Below are 21,037 nucleotides of genomic sequence, written 5' to 3'. Positions count from 1 at the left end.
TTTACATTTTATGGACACAATATCTTCAAAATCTCTGAAGACATAAGAATTTTTTTTTAAGGCTTCTGATTTTTCTGAATTTTATTTTCCATAAAGGGTCTGTTCTTCAGATACCCTGTGATGCTTTATTTGCCATTTGCAATCAATAAAAGACTCCTTTTAGGGGATAGGCCTTGGTTTCTTCTGGAATTGGTTGTCTGTTTGTGTCATATGCCTCTACCCTGCCTGGGAAGCTGCTGGAAGTTCTGTGGGCCAAGTGGCAGTGGCAGGTGCTTTAGGGCACGTGAGCAGGAGCAGCAGTTAAACTGAGGGCCCTTCATGTGTCAGAATGAGGAGGCCATTCTTTTACTAGAAGCCCTAGATCGACCCCAAGCAGTTCATTCAATTTATTTAAGGAGGGCCTCCTGTCTTTGCCTGTGGTTCTACGGAGCTTTCAGGCCCTCTGTGTGCCACAGGTATGGGACTGGGGGGCTGGCTGGCACAGCCTTGCAATGGGCCTCCTAATTTTCAGCCTTTCTCCTAAATCCTCCTCTTCATGCCTGCGGTCTTTAGGCCCAGAGTCTCCCTGGGGTTCCACACAGTTGTTTGTCTCTCATTTCTGATTATGCTTTCTCGTCCCTGTGCTCTGACCTTCAGCTTCTGATGTCACACTTTTATGAACTTTTTCTATCTTTTAGAAATTATTTGAAATGAAATCCCTTATACTCTAATGATCCTCCCCACAGAGGGAAGGCCGAGTTGTAGTTTAGGAGACAATGGTACTTTTTTAAAAAAGTGTGCTGCTGTTTTACCCCAGACTGGACTAAGTAGGATGTGCGTGAGTGTGTGTGTGTGTGTGTGTGTGTGTGTGTGTTTAGAAAATATTTATTGAGTTTCCTGTTCTGTGCCAGCCACTGTTCTAGGCAGTTGGGATAAATATATTCAGTGAACCAGGGAGACATATTGTTGGCCTCAGCCTCGTAGAGCTTACAGTCTGGTAGGGAAACACATATAACATGTACTTATCACATATGATAAGGGTTTTGAGAGAAGAAATAGAGGGTATCATGGGACCAGTACAGCAGGGCGAGCTAAGAGAAAAATTCTCCCAAAGGAAGTGACATTTAATCTGAAATCTGATGGCTGAGTTAGGAGTTAACCAAAACAATAGGGAAGGGCCCTTCAGATTTGTATTTGAAAGTGCAGTGGCAAGTGAGAGTCTCAAGCCAATAGAAGGTCTTTCTACTGTTGGAGCACCATGCTGTATAACCTCAGGATAATCTCTTGCCTTCACTGGGCCTGGCATTCCTCACCTCTGAAATGAGGCGACCACATGCTCTTTTTGGCAGTAAAAATCAATGAGTCCAAGATTAACATTAACTCTAGTGGAGGTCCATCTCTCATAACTGCCCCAATCTAAAACTTATCTCAAGCTGGTGGGAAGCAGTTCCAAAAAAGGTTAAAAAAGGCAGTGCATTATCCTGTGAACCTCTCCGTTTTCTAGGCACATACCTACAGGGGTCAGGCTTCCCTTCTGCCAGCTCTCCATGGGACATACCATATCAGCAATCCAAAGGGGACCAGGAAGTGGAGCCTCAGAACATCAAACACCAAAGAAAAAACAGCTGCATGGTCTCCAGAGCCAAAAAAAAATATTGAATACACTTGGGGTTGACTGCTTTGCACCACCCCCTCCTAAATGACTTTAGTTTCTGATTTCAAAACATTGTTTTGAGTGTAAGTGTGGTTCCTTCTCTGGGGCTATACACTAGGAGGTTGATGGGATGATGGATGATTTTCTTCCTTTTTTTCCTGTTCTATATTTTCTTATTTTTTATAATATGAGTATAGTTGGAAAGAGAACAAAATCTAATTTTACTTATAAATCTCATTCAATATGCTTCTCAATTAATAGTCTAGGAAAAGCATGGACCTTCTAGCTGTAGGGCATAGTGAATAAGTGAGTTTGAAATGGCGTGACAGCTGAAACCTGCCTTTGATGGGATGACAAGCTAATTGCGTTTTATAGCAGCAGTTTGGACAAGAAAGTGGGTAGTGGTGGCCAGAATTTATTCATTCACACATTCCTTTCAACAGGTATCCGTCAGTTACTAGTTGAACAAATTAATCAGTCCATGTCAGGAATCTCCTCATGTGTCAAGTGGAAATAATTATTATACCTACCTCATAGTGATCCTTATGGGGAGTAAATGAGGTAATTTATATAAAGCAGTTGGAATAGTACTTGGCATATGGTAACATTCAATAAAAGTTTTTGTTTTTTGTTTATGGGTTTCCTTATTTTAATAAGTGTCTCGTAAGACGCAACACAGAGCCTTTCCTTAAGAAGCTCAGATTCTAGCAGAGGAATAAGACCTGCCCCAAAATAAATATGCCTCAAAGGAGAAAAGGACGTTTCTTAAGAGAGAAATGGATAGTACTAAGGAAATTCAGGGGAAGGAGAGACTTTTCTGGACTGGGGTAAGGGGTGGAATTAAGCATAGGTAATCAGCCAGAGTTTCCTTCATCCTCAAATGGAGCTGACGCTGCTGTCTGGGAAAAACAGCCAAGTTGCCTGCAGGGAAACCCTTTGAGAGGCAGTAGAGCACAGGGGCTAGGGACACAGGCCTGGCCCCAGACGGTTCCAAGTTAGAGCACAGGCTCTGCCCCTTACTCCCGTGGACCTTTGAGCACGTTGGCCAGCCTCGCCACGCATCTGTTGCCACAGCTGTAACGTCTGAATGTTAACAATAGTGTCCTGCACCTGACTGTCGTGAGGATTACAGGAAATAGTGTTTAGAGAGTGCTCGGCACAGAGTGTGACCCCAGTCCACCATGTGTAGCCACTATTGTCAGTTATAAGTGTGCCAATGTTGGGAGGTTCTTTCTTCATGGATTCTGTCACAGATGTAGGATTATTCAGTTCAGGAGGCAAGTGTTACCAAGTACATGTTGTTGAAGAAAACGATGTTGTTTTTATGAATGGGCTCCTTACTATTATTTTTTTTTCAAGTAATAAAACATGATTCAAAGCACCAAGGGCGATGTCAGTAAACTGACCCATCTCTGAGAGTCCAGCTTCATTTCCTGACGCCTACTCAGGCTTCTGAAATAAAGGCACAGCCAAACAATGGCCCCAACCTTCCGTCCCTCTAAGCTGAGTGTTACTGCTGAGAACGTGCTGACAGCTCTTGGTGGGCTTTGGTTCATTACTCATCCTGACATTCTGGAGAAATACAGAGCCCTTCTGACTTCCTGACATTCTTGCCTTTATTTCATTTTCACGTCATTGTCAGGGGAGAGGATGGTGAAACCGAGTGAGAATTAGAAAATAATGTCTTTACTACTCAGACATTGCAGCTTATTTTTGCAAGTATTTTTGAACTTATAGTATGTGTCAGGCACTTAACCCACACAAGAACCTTCTAGGGTAAATGCTGTTATTATTCTCATTTTACATTGGGTAACCAAGGCACAAAGAAGTGAAACAGTTTGTCTAAGGTTATTCACAGCTAGAAGGACCAGGGACCAGAAAGAAACCCAGATCTCTGAACCATGACATACTGTTTTCCGAAGGTTATTATTCCACCACAGTCCTATGTCGACTTGTTGAAAAGCCTTCAGATTAGCAAACTCCCTGCTAGTATAGCCTGTTTGCTTGGATCTTTCTTAGTAAGCATCAGAGTTTTCTGAGAACTAATTAAAGTTCTTTTTAAGTCACAAACTACCACAGCCTCACCCCCACCTATAGAAAGCTGCTTCCCCAGTAGAGCTCCAGTCCTAATTTGCCATCCCCTTCAAAGTAGCATTAAAACAGATCAAATCTGCCCCTTTTGGGGAAAGGCAGTTGGAGCCCAGAGTTGCTTCAGGCCACACAGTATTTTGGTAGTAAAGCAAGTAAAGCACCCCTCTGACCTAGTGTTCTGAAGTGTTTCCTTTGCCAGGCTGGGTGGAGTAACGATTTTGAGAAATAGCATTGGCATGTGTGTGGCATGTATGCTGACCTAGTTAGGACTTAAGAGACTGTTTCTAATTCTGGCCCTTTCATTTTGAGCTGTGTGACCTTGGGCATGTCACTTAACCTCTCTATTTCATTTTCTTATTCAGGAAAGAGAGAGTAATGTAGCCTCTGGGTACCTAATTCTCCTAAGGGTGTTAGGAGAATCAAATGAGATTATATGGGCCGGGCGCAGTGGCTCACACCTATAATCCTAGCACTCTGGGAGGCCAAGGCGGGCGGATTGTTTGAGCTCAGGAGTTCAAGACCAGCCTGAGCAAGAGCGAGACCCCGTTTTCTACCAAAAATAGAAAGAAATTAATTGGACAGCTAAAAAAATACATATATAGAAAAAAAATTAGCCGGGCATGGTGGCGCATGCCTGTAGTCCTAGCTACTTGGGAAGCTGAGGCAGTAGGATTGCTTGAGCCCAGGAGTTTGAGGTTGCTGTGAGCTGGGCTGATGCCACAGCACTCTAGCCTGGGCAACAGAGTGAGACTCTGTCTGGGGGGGAAAAAAAAAAAAAAAGATTATATGCAACAATGAGAGCTAACATCTATTCAATACTTAGTATATACCAGAAATAATTTAAATTCTCCTGCATGTGTTATTTAATTCTCAAAATTTTAAAATGGAGGCACTAGTATCCCATTTTACAGATTAAAAAAACTGAGGTTCAGAGAAATTAAGTCACCTAGGACTCAGATCCAGATGTGTGGCTTCCAATAATGTTCCTAATCACTCTGCATGTCACATGGCTTCCCATTATACACAAAAGTAGAGAGAGTTTATTGCGTTACCATCAAGCACTCTACAAACGTTAGGAGATTATCTCTCATAACCAGGGCTGATTGTCTCTCATAACCAGGGCTGTTCTGTGTTAGTCCCTAAGGACACTTAAATTCCCTTATTTATCTTATCTAGTAGTTTACGCTGCCTCTTTTCATGTCTCTCAGGACTTGTTCAGTGAATTGTTTTGTTTTTTCCCCAAAGAAACAGTTCAGCTCCTGCACAAAGGGGGCTAAAGGAGTCCAGCTGAGCCTGGCGTCCTGGGCAGTGGCCTCTGACTGCTCCAGGGCTGTTCCCTCCCTCAAGTGTGTAGTTGGTTTTAAGGTAGTAAAATGCCTTATAAAGCATTTGTTGATAAGCTCCTCAGTCACTGATTTTTGGTCACTGAGTTTCAGGAGTGGAAAACACCGAAGCCATCGTTTTATTGATGGGGAAACTGAGGTCCAGAGAGGGAGATGACTTGGTTGAGGCCATTCGTCTAGTTGGAGGCCTGACCAAGTCCAGAACCCAGTTCCCCAGGCAACAGACCAGTGCTGTTTCCAAGCCTTTCCTGTGGGCATGCGTCATCTCTCCTACACGAAGGACAAACTGACGTACTGTGCCCAGAATGTACCTAGGAAACTTAATGGAGAAATTACACAACTTGGAAAATTGGGCAGGAAGAAAGAGATGGAGGTGGGATTGGGTGAAGATCTCTGCCCTGACTAGTATATTATACACTAAAGAAATGAATTAAAGCACAACAAAGCAAAGCAATCGGCCTGCAGTGGGCAATAACTAAGAAGCAAGGGAATTTACACTGGGAGCCCTGGCTGAGTGAGTGATAGGAAGCCTTTTGTCACCAAGGCTGCAGGGTTGAAAATTGAAGGAAGGATGTTAGGCAAATGTGACGGGCCTGGGATGCAGTTACAGCCCCTTGGCTTATTGTCCAAAGGAAACAGATCTCTCCCGTGGACAGAGAGGTGGAAACTGAGCAAGCGAGTTGAGTGGTTGACATCATCAGGCTGAGCATTGGATTACAACAAATGGGGACTTACTTGGCCCGAGACGTGGGAAACACCCACTAAAACCTCAAAGTGCTTTTCATTTAGAAGACACGAGGGAGAGGGAGAGAGGGTAAGAGAAAATCCTGCCTGCACCCAGGTCTGCACTGCTAATCTTGAATCCCAGTTTCTTAAATTCTACCTCCACTTCTGACTGAGGACCACTGGACTTTGAGGAAACTTTGCGGTTGTAAGTAGAACTCTACTCTCCTTCCCTGCCCCCTACCTCCAGGGAGAAGCAGAGTGTGGAGGCTGAGCTCTCTGGAGAGCTTGCTTTCCAGGCTGTTGGTCACAAAGTGTCTATTTTTATATTATGCTATATGTGAGCTTGCTCTGAAAATTATGGCTTTGTCTGAAACCGCCTAGGGCTGGACTCGGAGCCTCAAATCTCACAGATGGGCTCCATTCAGATGCTGTTTTACTTTTTTACCCAGAGAACTTTGGCAGAGTATCCAGAGCTTTAAAGGCAGCAACTTGCCCCAAATATAGGTGAAGAAATAAATTTTCCTCTAGAAATTGGTATTTGTAAATCCTTTGTTTGTTTCTGATTACAAAGGTGGTACCAAAAATTTTAAACATTCTAGAAAGAAATGTCTCTGAAAGTGAAAATTCTCTGTAATCTTCCCCTCACAGATAGAAGATTGGTGAGTTAAATACACATACAGATATGGTTGGATTTCATGAAGTTACCACATATAAACCCAATGCTGCAGTAGCTGTGTGGCAAACTCCAAGATGGAAAGAAGGGTTGGAAATCTTTAACTTTGGCTTTGTGATCCTTTTATTGCTTCCTTTTCAAAATGTGCTATTTATGCCTAGATATATTCTAGCTATAAACAGAACATGTAAGCCCTTAGGTGTTTTATTTGTTGGTATCTGTTTTCAGGGTGTTAAACTAAGCACCCTGTAGAGGGCAAGGGAGGGGGCCCTTGTCGCCACCACATCCCTTACTGCTGAGTCTCCGAGCTGAGGGCTCTCAGATGGCTTACAGTGTGCAGGGACCCACCTCCCCTGGTAGCAGGTTAAATACATTTGAAAAGTCAAAATTAAAGGAAAAATTTCAGCTTTAAAAACCAAAAAGCCAGTAGAATGATCACCCAAGGAAACTATGCCACCTTGGGCAAGCGTTTCTCACTCTCTGGGCCTCAGTTTCCTCATTTATACCTAAATGAAGGCACAAAAGTAGATGATCTCTGTATTTCCAAATTCAGCTTGGAATGAACTGTCCATATTTCTTTTTTCTTTGTGGCAGACCCTTATGGCTTTCAGAGCTACGTGCCCTAGGTTTTTAGTATTCTAGAGTGGCTAAAAGCTGGTGCCTGTAGGACAGTTAAAAGAGGACATAAAACAGGCAACATTAAGTTACTTCTAAGTTTTTATGGTTTTTTTTTTTTTTAAGATTTGTTATTCTTGAAGAAAGAGAAAGTCTGAGTGGGGTGTGTGAGTGTGTGTACATGTGTCCTCACGAACATGTACTTGGGGAGAGAGAGAAAAAAACAATTGACAAATTGAACACCTCTTAAGTGCTAGGCCCTATGTTATGCTCAGCCCTTTATGTAACACTAGATGGTCGATAATATCATTCCCTACCCTGTTGACTGAGGGCGAACATCCACTGTATGTTCCCATATTATCCTTAACTCCTTCCTAGTGTTTACTTGAACTGTATTCACGTAATTATTGAAATAACTTCAACTCCCTGTGCCTTCACTAGACCATCTGTGCCCTCTCTGTGTGTCTACTATGCCCCGTTGCCAGTAGAAAGCCTGACACATATGTACAAAGGAGACACAGCTTACTCAGTTTTAACTTAAATACCTAGTTCCTAGTTTGGCAAGAGAGAGAGAGAAAAGGAGGGGGAAAAAGTCCCTTTATTTGCCTCCCTTCCTTCTTCTTTTAGCCTAGACACATCATCCACTGCTGCAGGGAGAGGATGGCCACAAAGTGCAAAGAAGAGCAAAAGTAGTCAGATCTTGAATTTCGAATTTCCAAAGTTCTACTTCTTGACAAATTAAGGGCTTTTATCTGTAAGGGTATCAGAGACTGTAATCCTCAGGAAGATGCTTTATTCAGAAACTATTTGTTTGAATTAAGATCCTGATGAACAGGAGGGTCCTCAAAGACCCTCAGCATATCTTAAAGCTGCAGTCTTCCCCATCAGCAAAGCCCACTGAAGGTGGGCGTGGGCAGTGGGAATGCCAGAGTCATCTCCTCTGCCTTACCCCAGGGTCTTGAGACTTTGGATAATCAAAAAAGGCATTCCTTTTCCTAAGATGGTGGTGAGGAGGTAATGTTCTGGAAGGAAGGTACCTGGACTTTCTGGTCCCTGTCAGGAGGTAGGGAATAGAAATGTGGTAGAATGCGTCACACCCCTCAATCCAGGCCTGCATGTACCGATGAGGGTGGCTTTATTGTCTGTTTTTTGTTTGTTTGTTTTTTAAATAGAGACAGGGTCTTGCTCCGTCAAGTGCAGTACCCTGATCATAGCTCACTGCAGCCTTGTACTCTGGAGTTTAAGCAATCCTCCCACCTCAGCCTCCCAAGTAGCTAGGACTACAGGTGTGCACCACCACGCCCAGCCAATTTTTAAATTTTCTGTAGAGACAGAGTCTCACTGTGTTGCCTAGGCTGGTCTCGAACTCCTGTCCTCAAGTGCTCCTCTCACCTCTGCCTCCCAAAGTGTTGGAATTCCAGGTGTAGGCCACTGCGCCCAACCTCTAGTTTCTTATTTTGTGTGTCAATGTCAGCACTGTTGTCAGTGAGCTTTTCCTGATCTACCCCACCTCAGCTGCCCCAGCAGTAAGTTTAGGGCATCTTGGGAGTGGAGGTAGGTTGTGGAAGAGACTACGGTGTCCAGAGCGCATACTCAGCTTTTGCATCTTCCTGCAATACATGTCACGCACAGGACTGGGCACGGTGCATGTGCTGATTCTTTTTTAATCTTCATAGCAATGATATGAGGCAGAGATTATCTCCATTTTATGCATGAGAGAGGCACAGAGAGGTTAAGTGAATTGCCCAAGGTCTCATAGCTAGCAGGTGATAGAGCTGGAGTTCCTGATGAGAATTGGCTCTCCTTGCAGCCCTTGAACTTTATACCACACTGTACTGCCTTTTCCATATCACCTCCCTGGATCTCAGTTTTCCCATCTGTTAAATGAGGAGGATTGAACTAGAGTCAGAAGTCAGAGTAATGGCTTTATTTCTAATTTGAATGCCTTTAGGGGAGTGTGTTCTCCAGTTCATTATCATCTGTGCCATTCCTCTGCCCAGCCTATTGTGCTCCCTGGTCTCCTGCCTGGCTGCTGGCCTCTGTGGACATTTTTAACCCTGGGAATGGTTGGTGTCCACAGTCTCTGTCAATTTAGAAAATCTAGGGTTCAGTGAGAAGTCACAATGATAGTAGGTAAGAGCTCTGCCCTCACCACCTCCCAACTGAGAGATCCTAGTGAGGTTACCTCACCTCACATAAAATGGGGGTCACAGTTTTACCTACCTCGGAGGGGTACCATGGGGGTGAAATGGGATAAGGCTCATAAAGCACTTCGTTGGTACAAAAATACATGCTCAGGATTAGCTGCTTTAAAATTCCAGGGAGAGAATTACAACCAGTGCATAGGCATCTGCCCCCTCAGTCAGAGGGTGGCATTTGTGTGAGGAACCTCAGGTCATCTCTGTACTCATCAATTTTGAAACTCCTGTGATGAACCGTAGAGCTGCCATGTTGGCTCTTCAAACCAAGCCTCAGCATTATTTCCTGTCATCCAGTCAGGTGATGCTGAACTTCAACTCAGCCAGCCAGTGCTGAGGCCAAAAGCAGAAGAGGGGGCAATTCTCCTGGGACCAGAGGACTCTGGCCCAGCCACTTAAGGAAGAAGCTGGGTAGCAGGTGCTGTGTGTGACAGACAAGAAGCTGATCTCGCCCCGTTAACTCTGCTGAGCGTTTTCATGAGAAGCTATTTCTAAGTGAAGACAGAGGTGGAAAATCTAAAGTTCTTGGAAACAGATTATTAATCATCAACCGCGGCTGAGCCCATTACCTTCTGGAAATCCTTTAGAAATGCCATATGCAACTTTGAGAACTGCTCCTTCAAAGAGTAGTTTCTTTGGAAGTTGCATTCAGCTGTGATGACTGATTCTGAATTGCAGATAAAGGAAGCCAGCATTTCCTAACTTTAAAAGAAGCCTCTTTAAGCTTTGACAAATTACTGGCTTCAGTTTGGCTCTTCAGAACTGAATAATAGACCTTCAGGGAAATAAAGTAATGTTTTATTATGTCCCAGGGACCTAGATCAATTCCTGTGTTTAGTGCTTTATAGGTGTGGTCTCTAACATTCAATAAATGTGTATGGAGGACCCCCTAGTACTAAGTACTGGGCTAGAGGAACAGGGTGATTAGAGACACAACGTCTGGCCTTGTGGAGTTCTCTGTGCATCAGAGAAGATAGGCAGGTGAATGAATAATTATAATGGCTTCTGAAAAGCACTATGAAAGAAGTATGCAAAAGTGCTACAGAATACCAGGCAGTGGATCAGCATCTAGTGGAGGTCCTGATCTTGAGCTGGGTTGATTACTCCCACACTCTCCCTCCAGTTCTTGACTCAGGGAGCTTTGCCAGCATTTGCATTAGAGAGCCACTGAGAGCGGCCCCCTGCCGAAGCACTCACTCCTGGCACCTTCCTATTCCCCAGGGCTTCAGAGGAATAAAGACAACACTTCCTCACTAAGTGTAGGGCCTCACCTGAGAAGACTCTGAACCTGGAGTCCCAAGATGTAGTAAGGAAACATAGCAGTAGGTGATTTTATAGTCTAAAATTACCACTGAATTTTCCATTGGTTTGTTTTCGTAATATTTATTGTGGGTTTTTTATTTTTTCTTGATTGCAATATTAGAACATGTTCAAGGAAAGGAAATCCAGATAGTGCAGAAAAACATACTTAAATAAATCACTAAGTGATTTGACTTCTCTGGTTTTCAAATAAGGGCTTGTCTCCCTAGCCCCTCACCCACATATACCACTGCATTTCAAGTTTAGCTCTAATTTTAATTTCTCCCTGGGAAGTCTCATGTTTGTTTGCATCTCAAAGATACTTTGGTTCCATGCTACAGTCACTGAGTAGGAGAAAATACTATCAGCAATTGGTTAGAGGCTGCAGCCTTCATTGGTGTTTTCATGTATGTGTGCATGAATTCATATACGGTTAAGAACCCTTTATGTGTCAGACGTTCTGCAAGGTGCTGTGAATATCAAGGTAAATAAGACTTTTAAAGTTGCTCACAGTCTGATAGGAAAGAAGACTCAGATAACTAACACATGTGGTAATGTACCCCAAGACAGGTACAGAGTCCTGTGGAAAGCCCGATCAAGTGGAGGAGCAGTAGCATTTGAGCCAAGCCTTCAATAAATTTTTTACGTCTTCAGCCAGTATTTATTGAGCACCTAATATCTGCCAGGCCCTGGGCAAGGTGATAGGTAGATAGTATTAAATAAGACAGGCAGGGCTGGATGTGGTGGCTCACACTTGTAATCCTAGTACTCTGGAAGGCCGAGGTGGGAGGATTGCTTGAGCTCAGGAGTTCGAGACCAGCCTGAGCAAGAGCGAGACCCCATCTCCAAAAAATAGAAAAGCTAGCCAGACATGGTGATGCATGCCTGTAGTCCCAGCTACTTGGAAGCTGAGGCAGAAAGATGGCTTGAGCCTAGGAGTTTGAGTTTGCAGTGAGCTATGATGATGCCACTATACTCTACCTGGGGCGACAGAGCGAGACTCTGTCTCTAAATAAATAAATAAGAAAGAAAGAAAGGCATGGCCTGTACCCACATGAAGTTTACAAGGACAAATAGTGGGGTTAGGAGGTCAGTAAGCAGGGGGAGTGATAGAGGGAGGAGAGTGTGGCTTCCTTGAAGAGGTGGTGTTTAAACCAGGATGAGGCAGTTATGCCAAGAGCTTGGGGGAGAGGGAGAAAAGAGGGGTGCTGTGGAGTGGAACAGTATAATCCAGCCAGGGAGAGGTGTGTGTGTGAAAGGACGAGGCAGGAAAGCATGCAGCCGAAAACCTGAAAGGAGGCCAGTGTGACCAAAGCACAGGGGGGGCGGGAGGAAAGAAATGGGTGAAGGTCGTGAGGCAGGGGCCTGAGGATGTGGGCCTTTGTTGGGGACAGTGATCTTTGCTATGTGGAGAACTGGTTGGAAGGAAAGGGTGGAGCGGAGTGAGGAGGCTGCCGTAAAATGTGCTTTGTGAAATGCGAAGTCCTGTAGAAATATGAGGTATCATTATTATTAACAATGAAATAAAATAAAAGTTAAAAGTAAAGCATTCTACCAGGTGAGAGTGGAATGTACCTTTCAAGTAATTAAGTGGCAAATTCAGTAGCCTGTTATGAATACCATTCTGCTTCTTTTCTCTTTCATTTCATCATTCTGCTACTTTCTCTTTCCGTCAAAATGATTTGCAAAACATCCCCATTTCACTTACTCAGATTCCAGGCCCATGTGATACAGAGGCCAAAGCATCTGCTTGGAAACCAAGAGAGCCTGTGTGCAGAGATGCTGCTGTTTGCAGGGCTCCGCTCCCCAGTGATGGCGTCCTCCTAGGAGTGTCTGGAGTTAGGTTTGGAGGAGGGAAGGAACCAAGGACACCAACCTCTTTAGGCTTGCTTTTGGATTTTAAAGGGGGGAATTTTTTTCTTAAGTAAAGATGTTTTCCCCTTTTTGTAAATGCTTAAGAAATACAGTGTACTTTCCCCCCATGAAGCCTTTTTCTTCTTTTAATTCAGCTTCCAACTATCAAAACAATAGGGGAAGACCTACTCTATTTTGATCAAAAAAAAAAGTGACAATAAATGCAACTTACTATCCCATATAAAGATAAATGGATAGTGTGTAACATCATTTACCGTTGTTCTGTCTCTGCTCCAATGTATTTGTTTTTGTTTGTTTTTATTATATTCATTTTTCCCTTAAGTAATAGGCGTGCTCCTTGTCACTAAGTAAACAATTTGAAGATGTATAAAGAAAAAGTTATAATCTCTCTCCTTACTCCCCGTTTCCATCCTTCTGCGATCACCAGTGTTATGAGTTTGGTATATATTCTTCCATATCTATCTCCAACCTCCTATTTAAATGAATATAAGGTTTGAGTGTATATGTGGTTATCTGTTTTGTCAAAAGTGGTACCATATTTTATTCATTCCTCTGCAGTTTATTTTTCTCACTAAATAATACATCATGGGTAGTTATAGATCTAATTCACTCTTTTTAAATGGCTTCAAGCCTATAGATCTAGAAGTACCACAGTATAGTCAACCATTTCTCTTTTGACAGATATTTGAGTTATCTGGGTTTTTTCCACACAAATATTGTTGCATCAAATATCTATATGTATATATCCTTCTTTACTGGTGCTTTTGTTTCAATAGGTTACATTTTCAAAAATAGCATTGCTGGGTCAAAGGGTATTTGTATTTAACATTTTAATAGATAATACCATCCTACTTTAAAAAGAGTTGGAGTAATTTACATTCTTCCCAGCAATATATGAGTACTTCCATTTCCTTAAATCTTTACCAATATTAGATATTCTCTGCCTTCTTCCCTTTTACCTCTCTTACCCCCTCCTTTCCTTTCTCTATATTATTTTGTGGCCAACCTAATGCGGGGGGAAAATGGTGTCTTATAGTTGCTTACTTTGTATTGTCTTTACTACTAGTGAGATTAAACATTGTTTCATGTTAATTGGCCACTTCATTTTCCTCTTCGATAAATTTCCTTCACCTATTTTTGTTGAGTTATTTGCTTTTTTTTTTTTTGAGACAGAGTCTCACTCTTTTGCCCGGGCTAGAGTGAGTGCCGTGGCGTCAGCCTAGCTCACAGCAACCTCACACTCGTGGGCTCAAGCAATCCTCCTGCCTCAGCCTCCCTAGTAGCTGGGACTACAGGCATGCGCCACCATGCCCGGCAGTTTTTTCCATATATTTTTAGTTGTCCGATTAATTTTTCTATTTTTAGTAGAGACGGGGTCTCGCTCTTGCTCAGGCTAGTTTCGAACTCCTGAGCTCAAACAATCCGCTAGGATTACAGGCGTGAGCCACCGCGCCCGACCGAGTTATTTGCTTTTATCTCAACAAGTTCTAGGACCTTTTTATATATTTATATGTTAAGGATTACATAATGTGCTATAAATATTTTTCCTAATCTATCACTTTGTTTTTATTGTTAAATATAGTATTATTGCAAAATAATATCTATTTTCTATTTTTCTCTTCATAGTGTCTGGATTTCTTGCCTTGTTTAGGAATAATTTCCATACTTTAGAGTTACATAAATATTTTCCTAAATGTTCTTCTAATATTTTTATTGTTTTAATTAACTTAATCCAGAACCTTTAATCCCTTTGGAATTTATGTTCATATGTAATAAGAGGTAGCTTTCTTCTAGTTATGTCAATACCACTTCTTAAATAAACCATCTTTTTCCTTTTGTATTGAAATCCTACTTTATTTTATAAGGAAGTTCCTTTATTGTATCTATTTCTGGACTTTCTAATCTAGTCCACAAACATATTTGTCTAGTCTTATGTTAATACCATATCTTTTTAATATAATATCTTTATAGTAAATTTTAATTATTTCGTAAGACAAATCCCCTAATTATTTTTCATAATTTTTTTACTATTTCTTGGCCAATTTTCTTGCATATTTATTATTCCATATGAACTTTAAAGTAATTTTATCCATTCCCCCTCCTAAAAAAACTATTGACATGCTTATTGAAATTTAATTAAAATTATGTAGTAATTGAAGGATTGACATTTTTTGATAATTAGGCCTTTTCATCCAAGAACATGCTAACTGATTTGACACTTAATGCATTCTATTTCTATTTTTTGTTGTTTTTGCTTTTAAAATTTTAATATGCATCATGGATATATTGTCTAAAGTAAAACATTTCTATGTTTCTCCTAAATAATCAAAGAACTTAAAAGTTTTAATTCTGATCTCTCTTCCATCCTCAATATTATTATTATCAAATATTTAATGTTATCAGATATTGTCAAATTTGTTTTTCTCTCTCATTGGCTTTGTTTTTGTCAATCGGTACTTTATGTATTTATTTTTTGAGGCAGAACGTCACTCTGTTGCCCTGGGTAGAGTGCAGTGGCATCATCATAACTGACTGCAATCTCAAACTCCTGGGCTCGTGGTGATCCTCCTGCCTCTGCCCACCTAGTAGTTGGGACTACAGGCATGTGCCACCATGCCTGGTTAATTTTTTTTTTTTCTATTTTTAGTAGACACATGGGGTCTTGCTCTTGCTCAGGCTGGTCTCGAACTCCTGAGCTCAAGCAATCCTTCCACCTTGGCCTCCCAGAATGCTAGGATTACAGGCATGAACCAACCACTCCTCGTCCTCAATCAGTACTTTAAATTTACCAATGTGCTTACTAATTCCTTTGCTCACTGCTGATTCTAAAATCTCATTTATGTTATGTGTCAGTCTCCTTGCTTGGAAAATATTCTTGGGATCTGTGAGTGATAAACTTGCTTAGTCTTTGTTTGAAAATATCTTTTGCCCTCATTCTTGATATTTTAGCTGGATATAGAATTTTGCATAGACAGCATGTGTAAGTTCTGAAAGTTATATACAGCCCTCTTTAAAAGTTGTCAATCAAAACAGAAATAGATAATGTACAAAGTTGAAAGTCTTTCATTCCTTTCCTCACAATCTCTCTGAGTCCTAGAGAGAACCACTCTTTGTAGTTTGTTTTTTTCTGTGTATACTTTAAAAATTTTTAAACTGTAAACTCTGTATACTTTTAAACATGTATATTTACACAAATGCTTTCCTTTTTTCTAAGTATAAATACTCATGTTCATATTTTTTATTAAAAAAGTGATAATTCATGCAATTTTACAATATACTCTTTAATAATCAAGCATGTATATTTTTCCATGTCAGTACAATGAAATCTCTCTCATTCTTTGAAATAACTATATAGTTTCACATTGTATTGATACACCATAATTTAACTCTTATTCTGTTAACAGGCATTTAAGTCATTTCCCTCTTTGTTTTGCTACTGTATGTTTCACTGAGTATCCTTTTACGTATGTAAACATATGTATTGTACAAATTCCTGGACATTTGGCTAACCCTAATGGATGTGCACATTTAATATGTTAATAGATATTATTAACTTGCCTTCCCAAAAGATTGTTTCAGTTTACAACCCCAGAGTATGTCTGGCTCTAATTTTTGTTTTTCTTTTGGTTCCTTAGAATTTCCACACTGATTAGTCAACAGTGCAAAATCTGAAGAGATGCAAGCAGGAAAAAGAAATTAAACCAGGTGAGTAGTCATGCTGTTCATACCATGCTACCAGAGCATCACAGATTTTTGCCTAAATACCTGTATTTCTGCTTGAAGAAAGAAAATAAGTAGGTTTTAAATTAAAAACGAAAGAGTACTTGTGCAAAGCTTCTAGAACTATTATTAATATTTACTTAAACCATGTGCCAGACATTATGATAAGCACTTAAGTACTTCTTAATCTCATTTAGTTTAATCTTATGAGGTACATGTATATTATCCGCATTTTATAGATCAGTAAACTGAGGCTCAAAGAGGTGAAACTACTTGCCCGTGTTAACACAGTTAGGAAGAAGTAGAAGAGCCAGAGTGCACAGGGCTTGCCATTCTGCTGATACTCTTTCTACAGACATTTCAGACAGTATGGAAGCCACAGAGAAATTAAGAGACAGCTTCTCTGTTGTCTTATATCTTGAAAATTCTGTGCAGAGCCCTCACATAACTAACACATGATCTGGAACTGAATCCTGAGGCCAACATGCCCATTTAGCATTTCCCCCAATCCTTTTCTTAAAGTGCATTAAAAAGGGCTGCTACCTTTCCACCACATGGGCACACTGCATGGCACCCAGGAGTGTGCCTGCTCGTCTCCCAGGCTGTTTTCCTTCTGACCTCAGCAAGGAGGACAGGTCATGCATGCAGGGAAAGCATGTAGTTATTCCTCAAGAAGGCTGCCACCTCCTCTGGCCTGGCACAGACACTGAAGACGTTCCCCATCTCCTGGCTGAGGAAAACTCCTTGGAGAGGCGCCAGTGAAGCAAGCAGAGAGTAGAAAGTGAGAAAGAATCTCGCCTTGCTGAACAAGATCTCCAACGCCCAGGACTGGAAAGGGTTCAAGCTGTGTCCACACCAAGCCATTTAAAGAATGGGCCAAGTATAATAGAATCAATATTGTCAAAATGTCCCTACTACCCAAAGCGATCTACAGATTTAATGCCATCTCTATCAAGATTCCAATAGCTTTTTTCAGAGAAATAGAAAAAAAAAATCCTAAAATTCATATGGAACCATAAAAGATCCCAAATAACTAAGGCAATCTTGAGCACGAAGGATAACAAAGTTGGAGGCATCATTCCACTTGATTTCAAATTATATCACAAAGCTATGGTAATCAAAACAGTATGGTACTGGCATAAAAAAAGACATATAGACCAATGGGGAATATATTGAATGGAAAGGCCAGAAATAAACCCACACGTGTACAGTGAGCTAACCTTGGACAAAGGTGCCAAGAATACACAATAGGGAAAGGATAATCACTTCAATCAATGGAAAAACTTGATATACACATGCAAAAAATGAAATAGGATTCTTATACCATACATAAAAACCAACTGTAAATGGATTAAAGATTTAAATGTAAGACCTAGAACCTTAAAATCCCAGAAAAAAACGGGGGAAAACTCCATGATATTGGGCTTTGGCAGTGATTTTTTGGATGTTAGCGCAAAAGCAAAGAAACAAAGTAAAACAAGTAGACTACATTAAACTAAACAGTTTGTGCTGGATGACTGGGTAAAGAAAATGTGATATACCGTGGTATACTACTCAGCCATAAAAAAGAATGAAATCATGTCTTTTGCAGCAAGATGGATGGAACTGGAGGCCATTGTCTTAAGTGAAATATTAAATAATTCAGAAACAGAAAATCAAATACCACATGTGCTCATTTATACGTGGGAGCTAAATGTGTACACATCTACATAGAATGGAGTAATAGATAGATAGTGGAGACTCAAAAGGGTGAGAGGGTAGGAGAGGGGTGAGGGATGGAAAATTACTTAATGGGTACAGTGTACACTGTTCAGATGATGGTTACACTATCAGCCCGAACTTCACAACTATATACTGTACTCATGTAACAGAACTGCACTTGTACCCCCTAAATCTATAGAAGTAAAAATAAATAAGTTTATGCATAGCAAAGGAAATAACAGAATGAAAAGACAACTTATGGGATGGGAGAAAATATTTACAAACCATATATCAAATAAAGGGTTAATATTCAAAATATATAAGGAACACATATAACTTAATAGCAAAAAAACAAGTAACCCAATTAAAAAATGGACAAAGGACCTGAATAGATATTTTTTCAAGGCATACAAATGGCCAAGAGGTTTATGAAAAGGTGCTCAACATAACTAATCATCAGAAAAATACAAATCAAAACCACAATGAGATATCACCTTACACATTAGAATGACTATTATAAAAAAGTCAAGAGATAAATGTCGACAAGGACATAGAGAGAGGGAACCGTTATACAGTGAGTCCTCACTTGATGTCATTGATTGGTTCTTGTAAACTGTGATTTTAAGTGAAACAACATATAACGAAACCAACTTTACCAGAGGCTAATTGATAGAAACAAGAGTTAATTCCTATGGTATATTTCTGGTCACAGAAACATCACCAAACTTCTAAATGAAGGCCAAAACACTTCTAACATTAAACATTGAAATAAATGTGAATTATACATTTAGGAAAGATTAATAAAAAGTATGACAATTATTTATACAGTCATTCCGCTTCAGGGTCATAGGTGGCCAGGGCCTATCCTGGCAGCTCAGGGAACAAGGCAGGAACCCACCCTGGACAGGACACCATTCTATCACAGCGTGCACTCACAGACACACCCTCCCACACTCACTCATACCGGAACAATTTAGATGTACCTGTGTGAACCTAACGTGCACATGTTTGAGATATGGGAGGAAACTGGAGTGCCCAGAGAAAACCCATGAAGACCTACGAGAACATGCAGACTTCACACAGGCAGTGGCCTCAGCTGAGAATCAATTTATTTTTCTCATCAATGTTGAAATGAAATGAAATTGAGTGAAATGACGTTGAATGAAACAGCGTTGAATGAAAGGACGTTATTCAAGGACCTGGGCACGTTGTTGGTAGGAATGTAAATTGGTATGGCCATTATGGAAAACAGTATAGAGGTTCCTCAAAAGAGTAAAACTAGAACTACAATGTGATCTAACGATCCCACTACTGGGGATATAGTCAAAGGAAATAAAATCACTATTTTGGAGAGATATCTGCACTCCCATGTTCATTGCAGCATTATTCACAGTAGCCACAATCTGGAAACAACAAACCTAAGTGTCCATTGACAGATGAATGGAAAAAGAAAGTGCGAAGGGTGTATACTCACACACACACTGGAATATTATTCAGCCTTTAAAAAGAAGAAAATCCTGCCAATTGCAACAACATGGATGAACCTGGAGGACATTATGCTAGGGAAATAAGCCAGACACAGAAAGACAAATACTGTGTGATCTCACTCATGTGGAATCTAAAAAAGTTGGACTCAGAGTAGAAGGGTGGTTACCAGGAGTTGGGTAGGGGGAATGGGAAGATATTGGTCAAAGGATACAAATTCGCAGTTAGAAGATGAATAAATTCTGGAGCCCTGATGTACAGCATGGTAACCATAGTTCATTAAAATGTATTATATACTTGAAATTTGCTAAGAGCATAGATCCCAAGTATTCTCACCACACAAAAAAAGATCACTATCTGATGTGGTAGATATGTTAATTAGCTTGATTGTGGTAATCAGGTCATGGTATATACATATATCAAAACATCACATTGTACATGTTAAATATATACAATTTTTATTGGTCAATTAAATGTTAATAAAACTGAAAAAAAATAAAGTGCCCAGTTCACAGGAAGCCATCAGTCAAGCCTTGAGCTCTTGCGTTAGCATATAGAATATAGTTGGTACTTTTATAGCTTATAAATAAATGAGTGCTCTTGTGCCGAGCACTGGGCTAAACTTGTAAATCCAGGGTCTCATTAGCTCCTGTTATTATTCATGTTTTATCAAGGAGGAAACTGAGGCTCTTGGAAATTACATTTGGCCAGTGTGCCAAAGCTGAAAAGTGGCTTAACCAAGATTTCACTGTAGCTTTTATTTTTTAGCTCCGTATCTTTTATTTTTTAAACTACACCAAAATGGCTTTTGGAATTTAGCTTCACTTTTCTGGAAATGGTAACTACCACCTTTTATTGACTATCTCACCATGTGAGCCAGGCATTATACATCTATTATTTCTAATCCTAATACAACTTTGCAAGTTTTGAAAGTATTATTGTTCCCATTTCACAGATGAAGAATTTGAAGTTCAGAGAGGTTTGGAATCTTGCCTAACTAAGTGGTGGAGCCAGGATTAGAACCCAAGTTTTATCTGAGACTAGAGTGAGCTCTCAGCTCTCCTGTACTTCCTCCATTCCTTACTTTTTCAGGTTCTTAGGAGGAAAGGACTCAAAAAAATTATGCATGAATTTCCTTTAACCTCACAACCACCCTAAGAGTTGGGGATTGGTATCTCTATTTTACAAGAGAAGAAACTGAGGCTCAGGGATGTTAAGTGATTTGCCTCAGCACCATATGGCTAGTAATTCATGGAGCCACGATTCAAAGAGCCTCCAATCCATAGTGTACTGGCCTCCCCCATTCCCACCCCTCCTACCCCCTTTCAGCTCTGTCTCCTGACTGTTAGGCCAGAATCTCCAGCCTTTATTTCTCTAAGTCCTAGTAGTCCTGGGAGTTTGGGGGATTTCCAGCTCCCTTGAATTCCTTCTTAGGACTTACTGTGCCTCCAGCTCCTCTCCTAAGATTTCTCTTCTCATCTGGAGGAAACTGCCTTGAGCTTGGAGCTCCTTGACTGCTTATCAGCAAGGCTGCTGGGCCTTGCCCTACTGCAGCTTCCCAAGCCACCAGGCTTGTGTCCTGTTCTGACTCAGGGCCCCTGGGAGTCCCCTGGATGCAGCAGTCAGCTCTCAGCACTGTTTTTCTGGCCAAGGCCAGTTTAGGTGGGCAAGCCTCCAA

The 21,037-nt window shown here is 40.9% G+C and overlaps 1 protein-coding gene across 3 annotated transcripts in view; it reads left to right on the top strand.

Moving 5' to 3' along the window:
• The window catches only part of PKIG (protein kinase (cAMP-dependent, catalytic) inhibitor gamma), an 82,912-nt gene that overhangs the window by 36,826 nt on the left and 25,049 nt on the right, over positions 1-21,037 (top strand). For 2 of the 3 annotated variants that reach the window (XR_001138054.1, XR_001138055.1), the window contains exon 2: positions 16,089-16,158. The gene's annotated coding sequence lies outside the window, so the exon portion shown is untranslated. Of the gene's footprint in view, positions 1-5,820; positions 5,999-16,088; positions 16,159-21,037 lie in introns of those variants that run through there. The other variant, XM_012657947.1, reaches the window with a different exon arrangement.

Source organism: Propithecus coquereli, unplaced genomic scaffold (assembly GCF_000956105.1).
Source record: "Propithecus coquereli isolate 6110/MARCELLA unplaced genomic scaffold, Pcoq_1.0 Scaffold566, whole genome shotgun sequence".
NCBI classification, from domain to species: Eukaryota; Metazoa; Chordata; class Mammalia; order Primates; family Indriidae; genus Propithecus; species Propithecus coquereli.
Note: the sequence above shows the minus strand (reverse complement) of the source record. Positions and strands in the feature narration are given on the sequence as shown.